We start from the raw sequence: 12030 nt of genomic DNA, 5'->3' as shown, positions 1-12030 counted from the left end.
TTCTTACTGGTGGCCTCAGGCTTGTGGCTGAGCCTCACCTCCACCTGTGAAGTGACGCTGGTAGTAAGTGCCCCATCAGATGCCACTGCTACTGTCACTACAGCTGTCGCTCCTGGGCTCTAGCCTGGGCCTGAGCCCGGGCCCCTCGAGGCTCCCAGCCGGCGCCCCTACTGTGTGCTGAAGGCCTTTTGGGGGCTCCCAGTCACTGCCTTTACCACATGCCGTTAAGTGCAAAATTCGGTGGCCCCGTTGTGCAGCCATCCCCACCGTCCCCCTCGAGAACTTTCTCACCCGAAACTGAAACTCCGCCCCGATTAAGCACTAACTCCCCCTCGCCCAGCCCCAGCACCCACCAGCTACTTTCTGTCTCTATGGGTTTGACTCCTCCAGGGACCTCATATAAATGAAATCAGATAGTATTTGTCCTTCGGTGTGACTGACTTATTTCGTTAAGTATGACGCCCTCAAGTGTCATCCGTGTAGCAGGCATCAGAACGTCCTTCCTTTTTAAGACTGAATGATACTCCGTTGTACGGATGGATCACGTCTTGTTCATTTGTTTACCTGTCAGTGGATGCTCCTGGCTGCTTCCACCTTGGGGGCGTTGTGAGCAACGGTGCCGTGAACACGGGCATATACATATCCCTGCTTTCACTTCCGCTGAGTGTGGACCCAGAAGTGGCATTGCCACGTCATATGGTCATGCTCGGTTTAACTTTTTGAGGAACTGCCACACTCTTCCTCACGGTGGCTATACCACTTGACCTTCCCACCAGCAACACACCGGCCTTGGGAGGTTTTTGAGTGGGGAATAGTCAGATCTGTGTCTCCAGAAGGGGATGGCTCGCAAAGGACCGAGGAGAGATGACTGGGGCAGCGGACCCAGGGAGGGGAAGGAGGGACAATGTCCGAGACATTCACAAGAAAATTTGCCAGAATCCAGAGTTTGATGCACACCAGGGGGCGGGGCGCAGGGGACGCCAAGGAGGACGAGGGCACCGTGGCATAGGTGACCAGGGAGGGGCCTCTTTGTCAAGATGGGACGTGGAGAAAGGAACAGGAGTAGGGGGTCATTCTGGGCTCTGTTCTGACCACGTTCAGTGTGAGGAGCTTGAGGGGCCGTCCGAAGGGAGATGGTGGGGGCTCTGGACATTTGGGTTGGGGACTTAAGAGAGATTTGTGCTGGGACCAGTCGGAAGCACCAGGGCAGTGGTGGAGATTGATGACACGGGGATCGATGACGTTGTCCAGAGAGAGGCTGTGCCGAGCGAGAACAGCCCTGGGGCTCACGTATGCGCGGTCTTCTAGATACTTATCTGAAGCTCCCCTCCTCGCCTTGAAGTGGGCCAGGGCCAGCTGGGGTGGGCCGAGCCCCCTAACAGTGACTCTGTGGGCTTGGAGAGCACTCCTCTTCCAGGCGGACCCAGTGCAAGCTGGAGTTGGGCCGGAGCTCCCCACCATCCCCAGGTATATTGCTTTGCTGCGGCCACCATAACAAAGTACCACAGGCTGGGGGCCTTCAACACAGACCTTTATTTCTCAGTTCTGGGGTCTTTGAAGTCAAAGACTAAGGTGCCAACATAGCTGGGTCCTGGGGAAGGACTTTTCTGGGTTGCAGGCTGCCGACTCCCTGTTGTACCCTCGTTTGGCAGAGAGAGGGTGAGAAATCTCTCTGGGGTTTCTCTTATAAGGGCACTCGCCAATCCCACTCGTGAGGACTCCACCCTCGTGACCTCCCAGAGGCCCCATCTGATGCCATTACATTGGAGGTCACCACTTCAACATACAAATTGAAGCAGGAGACACAAACCTTCAGTCAGGGAGTCGAATTCTCTGTTGTGCCAATTCCTGGATTATGTGAAGGAGAGAGCTGTCTTTCCTGGGCTTTGGCTCACATGATTTTCCTACTGCTTCTGAAATTAATCATCACAAACTTGGTGCTGAAAGCCACACACGTTTATTATTTTACAGTTCTGGAGTTCAGAAGTTCAAAATGGGTCTCTCTGAGCTAAAATCAAGGTGTCTGCGGGGCTGCATTCCTTCTGGAGGCCCTAGTGGAGAATCTGTTTTCTTGCCTTTCCATCTTCTGGGGGCACCTGCATTCCTTGGCTTGTGGCCGCATTGGAAGCCAGAGGTGGCTGGCTGCATCTTTCTTGCGTTGCATCACTCTGACCTCTGCTTCCAGTCTCCATCTCCTTCCCTGACTCTGACCCTCCTGCCTCCCTCCTGTAGAGACGCTTGTGACGACATTAGGCCCACGTGGGTAATCCAGGATCATCTCAAGATCCTCAGTGTAATCACTTCTGCAGAGTCCTTTCTGTCAGGTAGGGGGACATTCACAGGTTCTGGGGACTAGGGCGTAGGCATATTTGGAGGAGGCGGGCGTTATTTTGTCCAAGCACACGGGCTGAGCCGATAGAAGACCCTCAATAATTAGTCATTTTTGACATTCTGACTATTCGTATCTGGCACACCAGAGCCTCGAAGGTAGGGAACTTCATTTCCTGTACCCCATTGGGAACCTGGTCTCAGGGTGTCAGCACCATGGACAGCGAGAGAGAGCTGTCCCAGGTGCTGATAAGTCCCCCTGTCTCTACCTTCCCATCCAAGACCGTGACATCGCTGCCCTCAGCAAATCTCTAGGTTTTAAGAGGCACATTAAGCTGAAGATTCAGTCCACGTTTGCCCCTTGTCAAAATCTCCATCCTAATGGCCTTCCCCTCCACCCTCACCCATGCTGTTCCAATTACACCAGCATTCTTTCTTTTTCTCAAACTCTCCCGCCTTCAAGCCCTCTGCTTTTCACTCTTTGTGTAGCTGAATAAGTCTGTTCTCAAATATCACTCCTTCAGACTGTCTGAAGCTACTGTCTAAAGTAGCTTTCCCACCCCCGCCTGCCCCGTTTCCTTGCTTTTATTTATTTATTTTTTAACGTTTATTCATTTTTGAGAGACAGAGAGAGACAGAGCATGAGCGGGGAAGGGGCAGAGAGAGAGGGAGACACAGAATCTGAGGCAGGCTCCAGGCTCTGAGCTGTCAGCACAGAGCCTGACGCAGGGCCTGAACCCACGAACTGCGAGATCATGACCTGAGCCAAAGTTGGACGCTCAACCAACTGAGCCACCCAGGCGCCCCCAAATCACAATCTCTATCCACAGTTGTTTTACTTGTTTATTTAGTTGTGTATATCTTTCTGAATGAGACACGCTTGAACAGAAGTTCCATCACTGGGGAAACTTTGCATAAAAGAGCTCCTGGCTCAGAGTAGCTGCTCAATAAGTGCTTGTTGAATGAACCCAAGTTCTGGAGATAAATCAAAGATGCTTGAGGTGTCTCCCACTCTGTTGGGAGTCTTGGCACCCCACCCTGAGACCACATAGTTTCCCCTTTCCTTTAAGCACAAATTAACACCATCAGCAGCAATAACAATAACAATGAGCTTATGGGAAAATTGCTATATATCAGACCTTGCACTGATGCATGAATGTTCTCTCTGAATTCCTACAGTAGCTCTATGGAGGACGTATTATTATCATCCCATTTTATAGGAGAGAAAACAAGCTTCTGAGGGGGTTAAGTTACACAGTTGTTAATAGATGTAGCCAGGATTCATATTCATAAGCTTACTCACCACCCAATGTTATTTCCTCTGGAGGTGGACTTGTTGAGATTTCCATTTAAGGCTGCAATCCTGGGGGCAGCACTGAATCCTCAGGGAAGAAGTCCTCCATGGACCTAGAAGGAACTCCCTGATCACTAGAGCCTAAGATGCCCCAAGCCTCACCAACTTAGACTGGCATCAATCTTTCCTACTTTTTCTCACTGATCCTGGGCAGGATGGGACTGCTGGCACCTCGAAGTTGGAATGCAGCCTGCTATGGGCTGAATTGTGCCCCCCTCCCAAATGTATATGTTGAAATCCTAACCAGGACAACAGAGTGAGACTCTATTTGGAGATAAGATTTTTAAAGAGATAATAAGCAAAAATTAATCAGTCATGACTAGTGTCCTTATAAAACGGGGACATTTGGACACTAGGACAGATATGTAGAGGGAAGACAACGTGAAGACACAGGGAGAACATCAACTACAAAGCCAAGGAATGCCTGAGTCCACCAGAAGCTAGGAAAGCGGCATCAGACAGATGCTCCCTCACAGCCCTCAGAGGAACGAACCCTGTTAACTTGGATCTCCGACTTCTAGCCTCCAGAACTGGGAGACAATAAATTTCTGTTGTTTAAGCCACCGGCTCTGTGATCCTTCGTTATGGAAGCCCTACCAAACTAATATAAAGCCCTCGGCTGGACCCAGGTACCATGATGTGGATGGGATGGTGTCTCTGCCAGGATAAATTAGAATATGCTGCTGTAAAAAATGACCCCAAAGTCTTGGGAGCCTAAAACCATACAAGATTAATTTTTTGCTCTCAAGATGTATCTATTACAGATCATCTAGGGATTGTTTCCCATGTGCCTCACTCCTCACCCCACTGATGAAACAGCCACTATCTGGAATGTTTCAGATCACTGTAGCGGAGGAAAGAAATCTCTGGGGGGTCTTGCATGGCAATTAGATACTCTGGCTGGGAAATAATACATTTCCACTCACTACTCATTGCTCACAGCAAGTCACATGGCCTTACTCAACCATGAGGGGGCAGGAAAGAACAGCTCTGCTGTGCGCCAAAAAGAGAGAGCATTGGAAATCTTTGGAGAAATCATTCATCACTTAAGAGTTAGTGGGGCTTCCAATGGAGCTTCTTGGGCTCTCCAGGCTACTTCTCCCTGGTTCTAGAGATTAAGGCTCAGCTAATGCTAAGAAATCTTGGGGTTCCAGTGAGGGCCTGGGTTCTGGATCAGGAGGTTTACCTGCAGCTCAGGAGCTGACCCAGTGGAGTGGGAGCAGAGGAGACCGATGGAGCCAAGCTAACAAGAGGGTTTGCTTTACATGTTTCTGGCCAGCTCTCTGAAAATGGCCACATAGAGGTCAGAACCCCAGGACATCTGGAAAGCTGAGTTAAAGGGTCTCTCCTGTATAGAACGATCTCCTAGGATCTCTCCCTCCCCCAAAATAAAAACAGATGTCCACCAAAATCTTGTCCACAGAGGTTCATATGAGCATTATTCATAATAGCCAATCAGATACCCACCCACTGATGAACAAATGAACAACCTGTTATACCCACACAATGGAATATTATTTGGCCACAAAAAAGAAGTGAAGTACAGACACATGATACAATGTGGATGAAACCTGGAAACTTTATGCTAAATGAAAGAATGTAGGGGCACCTGAGTGGCTCAGTCAGTTGAGCATCCAACTTGGGCTCAGATCATGATCCACATTTAGCGAGTTCGAGCCCCGCAATGGGCTCACTGCTGTCACCACAGAGCCCACTTCAGATCCTCTGTCCTCGCTTCTGTCTCTGCCCCTCCCCGACTCGCACCCATGCGCACCTGCATGTGCACACACACACTCTCTCTCTCTCTCTCAAAAATAAATAAACGTTAAAAAAAGAAAGAATGTATAATGTGATAACTTGATATACCCATACATTGTGAACGGATCCCCCATTGAGTTAATTAACATATCCATCACCTCACATATTTACCATCCCCCTCTCTGGTGACTACATTTAAGTTCTACTTGGCAAATTTCGGTTGTAAAATACAGTGTTATTAACTATAGTCTCCGTATTATATATCAGCTCCTCAGACCTTATTCATCTTAGAACTGAAAATTTGTGCCCTTTTATCAACGTTTCCCTATTTCCCCCATCTCCCAGCCCCTGGCAACCACTTTTCTCTTCTCTGTTTCTATGAAGTCAACTTCCCCCTCCCCCACCCCAGATTCCACATGTAAGTGATGCCTTGCAGTATTTGTCTTTCTCTGGCTTATTTTGCTTAGAATAATGCCCTGCCATTTCATTCATGTTGTTACAAATGACAGGATTTCTTTCTTCTTAAAGGACAAATAAGGTGGCTCAGTGGGTTAAGCATCTCACTTCTGTTCAGGTCATGATCTCGCAGTTTGTGAGTTTGAGCTTGAGCCCCGCGCCTGAGCTGACAGCTTGGAGCCTGGAGCGTACTTCCGATTCTGTGTCTCCCCCTCTCTCTGCTTCTCTCTCTCTCTCTCTCTCAAAAATAAACATTAAAAAATAAAGGATATATAATATTCTGTTGTATAGATACACTATATCTTCTTTATCCATTCATCCATCCATGGACACTTGGGTTGTTTCCATACCTTGGACATTGCGAATAATGCTTCAGTGAACATGGGGGGGGGTGCAGATATCTCTTTGAGATAGTGATTTCATGTTCTTTGGGTAGGTCCCTAGAAGTGGAGTTCCTGGGTCATAGGGTAGTTTTATTTTTAATTGTTTGAGGCAACTCCATACTGTTTTCCATAGTGGCTGCATCAGTGTACGTTTCCACCAAAGTGCACGAGGATTCCCTCTTCTCCACGTCCTGTGTTGGAAATGCTTTCGCGCTGATAGTGGTGATGGTTGCAGACCTCTATGAATACACTAAAGTCCACTGAATTGCTCACTTTCGCCGGGTGAATTGCACGGTGTGTGAATTAGATCCACAGACTCACGGGAGTGGAAACAGGGACCTGGATTTTCTCAGAGTTGAGGGAGCGTCTGCCCCTTGCCAGCCAGGTAACTCAGATTTCTCACCTGTGTCTTTTACCTGGTTTTAGTCCCTGACTCAGAGGGTTGCTTTATGATTAGAATAAAATGAAATACAGCTCCGCACAAGAGGGGACACACACACACACACGCACTCTGAACTGTCCTGGATCAGCTTCCTATTTCTCTGCCACCAGGGGGCGATCTTGCTGTGATATTTGGGTGTCGTGCCCCCGGAGTGAAGACATCAGGGGCGGGGCTTTCTTCTGCCGGCTGGGGGAGGTTGGGGGTGCAACAGTTGGCTAACTCCTTGCTTTTTTGGCCTTCGTGGTAAACGTTTCCTGGGGAGGGGGCGCTTTTTCTCATCATAAAATGACTGCTGGTGTGTTTAAAATAAATTTAAAAAACAAATGAAGCATAAAAATAAAGGTACTATGTGTTCATCAAAATATGAAAGCACATAACCTTTGACCTGGCCACTCTCCATCCAACAAGGGAGCCCATAAACACATGTGCCTAATGATATGTGTGCTCATCACAGCCCAGCTTGCAATGATGCCATTGCCTGTAAAAGTGAAACGTGGCAGACCGTCTCCAAGACTGACAATAGGGGCATAGTTAGGCAAATTAGGGCACGGCATGCTATGGGAACGTTCTGCAGCCATTAAAAAGAATGAGACAGACCTATATTCACCGACATGGAGAAATCCCTGTGTACCTGCTCCATGGGAAAAGAAAAAGCCACGTAACATTAACTATAGTATGATTGCATTGATGTTGGAGAACACGAATGTATACAAGTATGTCCACGCATTAAACACCCTGAAAATCTCTTCCAAACAGTTGACAGTGGCTCCTTCTTAGGAAGAAGAGGCAGGGTGAGAGTTTAAGGGGAGGGGGGGAGGGGGGGAGGGGGGGATTTCTTTTCTGTTATTTGAGCCTTTTACAGTGAGATTGTGTTGTTTTGTTACTTTTTAAAGCCCCAGAAAATATCTTGTTAAATATTCTTTTAAAGCAGGACCCCTCCCCCTCTCCCCTGTCCCCCTCCATGGCTGCATAGTTATTTAACCTGGTCTTTCCTGCTGGGCGTTTAGGTTGGTTGCAACTTTTCACGCTTTTACAGGAAATTGGGATGAATATTCATGTTTGTTCATCTCTGTGCCTCCGTGATGAACTCTTTATGTCTCTCCCAAATTCATCAGTGAAGAAATGAATGAACGAGCACATACTTATTGTTTCTCTGCTTGTGTTCTTAGAAAAACATCTCAGATGTGGAAATACTTGATCCAAAATATTGGTTTTGTTATACTTCTTGATGCATTTTGACAAGTTGCCCTGGAGAAAGTAATATACATCCCTGGGAATGGGTGCAAAGTCTTGCCTCCTAGAACACTTGAAAACACCAGGCAGGATTGCAATTTTAGAATATCTATAGATGCAATTGAAAAGAGACTAGCTCACATTCATGTAGTGGTATTATTGTGCCAGGTTCCATTCTAAGTGTTTCACACGTACTTTTTAATTTATTGTGTACAACAATCCTACTTTGCTCTTTGCTTTATTAGTAAACTGAGGCACAGGATGATGGAGTGACTTGGTGGATGGTCTGATTTTTTTAAAACATTTATTTATTTATTCTTGAGAGAGAGAGAGAGAGAGAGAGTGGGGGTGGGGGGGAGAGGAGGAGCAGAGAGAGACAGACAGACAGAATCCCAAGCAGGTTCTGTGCTGTCAGGGTGGAGCCTGACATGGGGCTCAAACCCACGAACCTCGAGATGAGCCAAAATCAAAAGTCAGACGCTCAACCGACTGAGCCACCCAGGTGTTCCAATGGTCTGACTTTTTAAATAAGAAGCCCAGGGGCACCTGAGTGGCTCGGTTGGTTAAGTGTCCGACTTTAGCTCAGGTCATGATCTCATGGTTTGTGAGTTCGAGCCCCATGTCGGGCTCTGGGCTGACAGTTCAGAGCCTGGAGCCCGCTTCATATTCTGTGTCTCCCTATGTCTTTCCCTCTGCTGCTTGCACTGTTTTGTTTTGTTTTGAGATTTAAGTAGCCTCTACACTCAACATCCGGCTCGAACTCACATCCCCGAGATTAAGAGTCGCATGCTCCCTCCCCTCCCCCGTTCCCGACTGAGTCAGCCAGGCACCCCTTAACTTTTCTTTTTTTTTTTTTTTTTTTTTTTAATTTTTTTTTTCAACGTTTATTTATTTTTGGGACAGAGAGAGACAGAGCATGAACGGGCGAGGGGCAGAGAGAGAGGGAGACACAGAATCGGAAACAGGCTCCAGGCTCTGAGCCATCAGCCCAGAGCCTGACGCGGGGCTCGAACTCACGGACCGCGAGATCGTGACCTGGCTGAAGTCGGACGCTTAACCGACTGCGCCACCCAGGCGCCCCATCTTTTCTATAGTCTTGTTGGGGCCAGTCTTCGTTGCTCCGTTCTGCTCTCATAACTCAAAAGCAGTCAGACAACATGTAAGTCAGTGGGCATGGCTGTGCTCCAGTAGAACTTTATTTATGGACACATGGAGTTTTGAATTGCATATAATTTTCAGGAATTGTCAAATATTCTTCTTTTGATTTTTAAAAATCAATTAAAAGTTTACTGATTTTGAGAGAGAGAGAGAGAGAGAGAGTGTGTGAATGGGGGGGGGGGGGGCAGAAGGAGAGGAGAGAGAATCCCAAGCAGGCTCCACACTGTCAGCACAGAGCCCAGTGTGGGGCTCGGTCTCACAACCCGTGAGATCACGACCTGAGTCAAAATCAAGAGTCAGTCGCTTAATGGACTGAGCCACCCAGGCACCCCAGATTTTAAAAATTATGTTAAAATGTCGGGGGGCGCCTGGGTGGCTCAGTCGGTGAAGCATCCGACTTCAGCCCAGGTCATGATCTCGTGGTTCGTGAGTTCCAGCCCCACGTGGGGCTCTCTGCTGTCAACACGGAGCCTGCTTCAGATCCTCTGTCCCCCTCTCTCTCTGCCACTCCACTGCTCGCATGCACACTCTCTCCCTCTCTCAAAAATAAACATAAAAAATAATTAAAAAAATAAAAATGATTTTAAAATGTCAAAACCATTCTTAGCTTGCAAGCCATGCAAAAAAAAGCATTGAGTCATACTTTACCACCCCTGTTTTAGATATTTCCTATATACTAAAGATGTTACACCCATTGTCAGTTACGTTGCAAATATTTTCATTTTCATTTATTATTTTAATAAATATTTTAGTAATATTTAATAATAAATTATTTTTAATTTTTAATGTTTATTTTTAAGAGAGAGATAGAGCATGAGCAGGTGAGGGGCAGAGAGAGAGAGAGGGAGACACAGAATCTGAAGCAGGCTCCAGGCTCTGAGCTGTCAGCACAGAGCCTGACGAGGGGCTCGAACTCATGGACCACGAGATCATGACCTGAGCCAAAGTCAGATGCTTAACTAACTGAGACTCCCAGGCGCCCTTATTTTAAGTTACTTTTTATATATGGTGTGAGGTAAGGATCTAGGTTTATTTATTTATATATATTTGCATATAGATGCATCGTTGTTTCCATACCATTTGTCAAAAAGACTATCCTTTTCTCATTGAGTTACCTTGACAGCTTTATCGAAATCAATTGATTATATATGTGTGGGTCTATATTTTATGGGCTCTTTATTCCATTGATAGATATGTTTACCTTATACCTGTAACTTTATATCTTGATACCAGGTAACTTAAGTCCTACAATTTCATTCTTTTTCTTTTTTTTTTTAAGTTTATTTATTTATTTTGAAAGAGAGAGAGAGAGAGAGCAGGGGAGGGGCAGAGAGAGAGAGAGAGAGGAAGAGAGAATCCTAAGCAGGCTCTGACTGTCAATGCAGAGCCCTAGTGGGGCTTGAACCCACAAACATGAGATCATGACCTGAGCTGAAGTCAACAGTCTGGTGCTTAACCTAGGCGCCCCCTCATTCTTTTTCAAATTGCTTAGGCTGTTCTAGATCTTTCACAATTCTGTAATTTTAGAATGAGCTCAGTGACCTCTACAAAAAACAAAAACAAAAACAAAACCTTACTGAAATTTTGATTGGGATTGCATTGAAACTATGGATTATTTTTAGGAAAAAATAACATATTACCAGCACTGAATTTTCTAATCCATGAATGTAGTGTATTTCTATGTTTATTTTGGCTTTCTTTGATTTCTCTGAATAATGCTTTCTAGTTTTCAACATAAAGGTCTATGTTAAATTTATCCCTAAGTATTTCATATTTAAAAAATTTTTTAATGTTTATTTTTGAGAGAGAGAGAGAGAGAGAGACAGAGCATGAGCAGGGGAGGGGCAGAGAGAGAGAGGGAGACACAGAATCTGAAGCAGGCTCCAAGCTGTAAGCACAGAGCCCAATGGGGGACTCAAACTCACAAACTGTGAGATCATGACCTAAGCTGAAGTCAGATGCTTCACTGACTGAGCTACCCAGATGCCACTAAGTATTTCATGTTTTTGATGCTATTGAAAATAGTACTGATTTTTCAAATTTTCATCGTATTATCTATTTTAGTTTGTAGAGATGGAATTCATTTTTATATATTGACCTTGTATCCTATAACTTTGCTAAACTCACAGTAGGTCTATTCTTTATGATTTTGTCCATTCTTTATGATTTTCTATGTAGATTATTGTATTTTACTTGTTTTCTTTCTTTCTGTTTATGTAGATTATCACATTTAACTTTTCTTCCCAATCTGTGCTTTGTTATTTCTTTTCTTGTCTTATTACACTGGCTATGACCTCCAACACAATGTTGAATAGAAGCCATAAGAGATGACACCTTTGCCTTGTTTCCAGTCTTGGGGCAAAATACCCCAGCATTCACTATTAAATATATTGTTTTGGCTACAAGTTTTCATAGGTGCTTTTTAGCCCATAGAGGAAATCTCCTTTTATTCCTGGTTTGCTGAGAGGCATTTTCAATAGCAGGAATCTGTTTTGATTTTTGTCAAATAAGTTTTCTACATCTGTTAAGATGATGATTCTCGTCTGATTTTTTCTTTTCTGATCTCTTGGTATGGCAAATTAGATTGATTTGATTTTCAAATGCTGAATCAACCTTCCATGCCTTAAATAAGCCACCATGTGATCATGATGTGTTTTCCTTTTTATAAGTTGCTGGACTCTATTTGCTAATATTTTGTTAAGGATTGTTTGTGTCAATAGTCATGAAAGATATTGGTCTGTGGTTTTCTTTTATTTTCTTTCTTTCTTTCTTTTTTCTAAGTAGGCTCCCCACCCAATGTGGAGCCCAATGAAGGGCTTGGGCTCACTACGCTGAGATCAAGACCTTAGTTGAGGTCAGGAGTCAGATACTTAACTGACTGAGCCACTAGGCACCCCATTTTGTTGCTTTCTTTTCTT

The sequence above is a fragment of the Lynx canadensis genome, chromosome A2 (genome assembly GCF_007474595.2).
Source record: "Lynx canadensis isolate LIC74 chromosome A2, mLynCan4.pri.v2, whole genome shotgun sequence".
NCBI lineage: Eukaryota > Metazoa > Chordata > Mammalia > Carnivora > Felidae > Lynx > Lynx canadensis.
Note: the sequence above shows the minus strand (reverse complement) of the source record.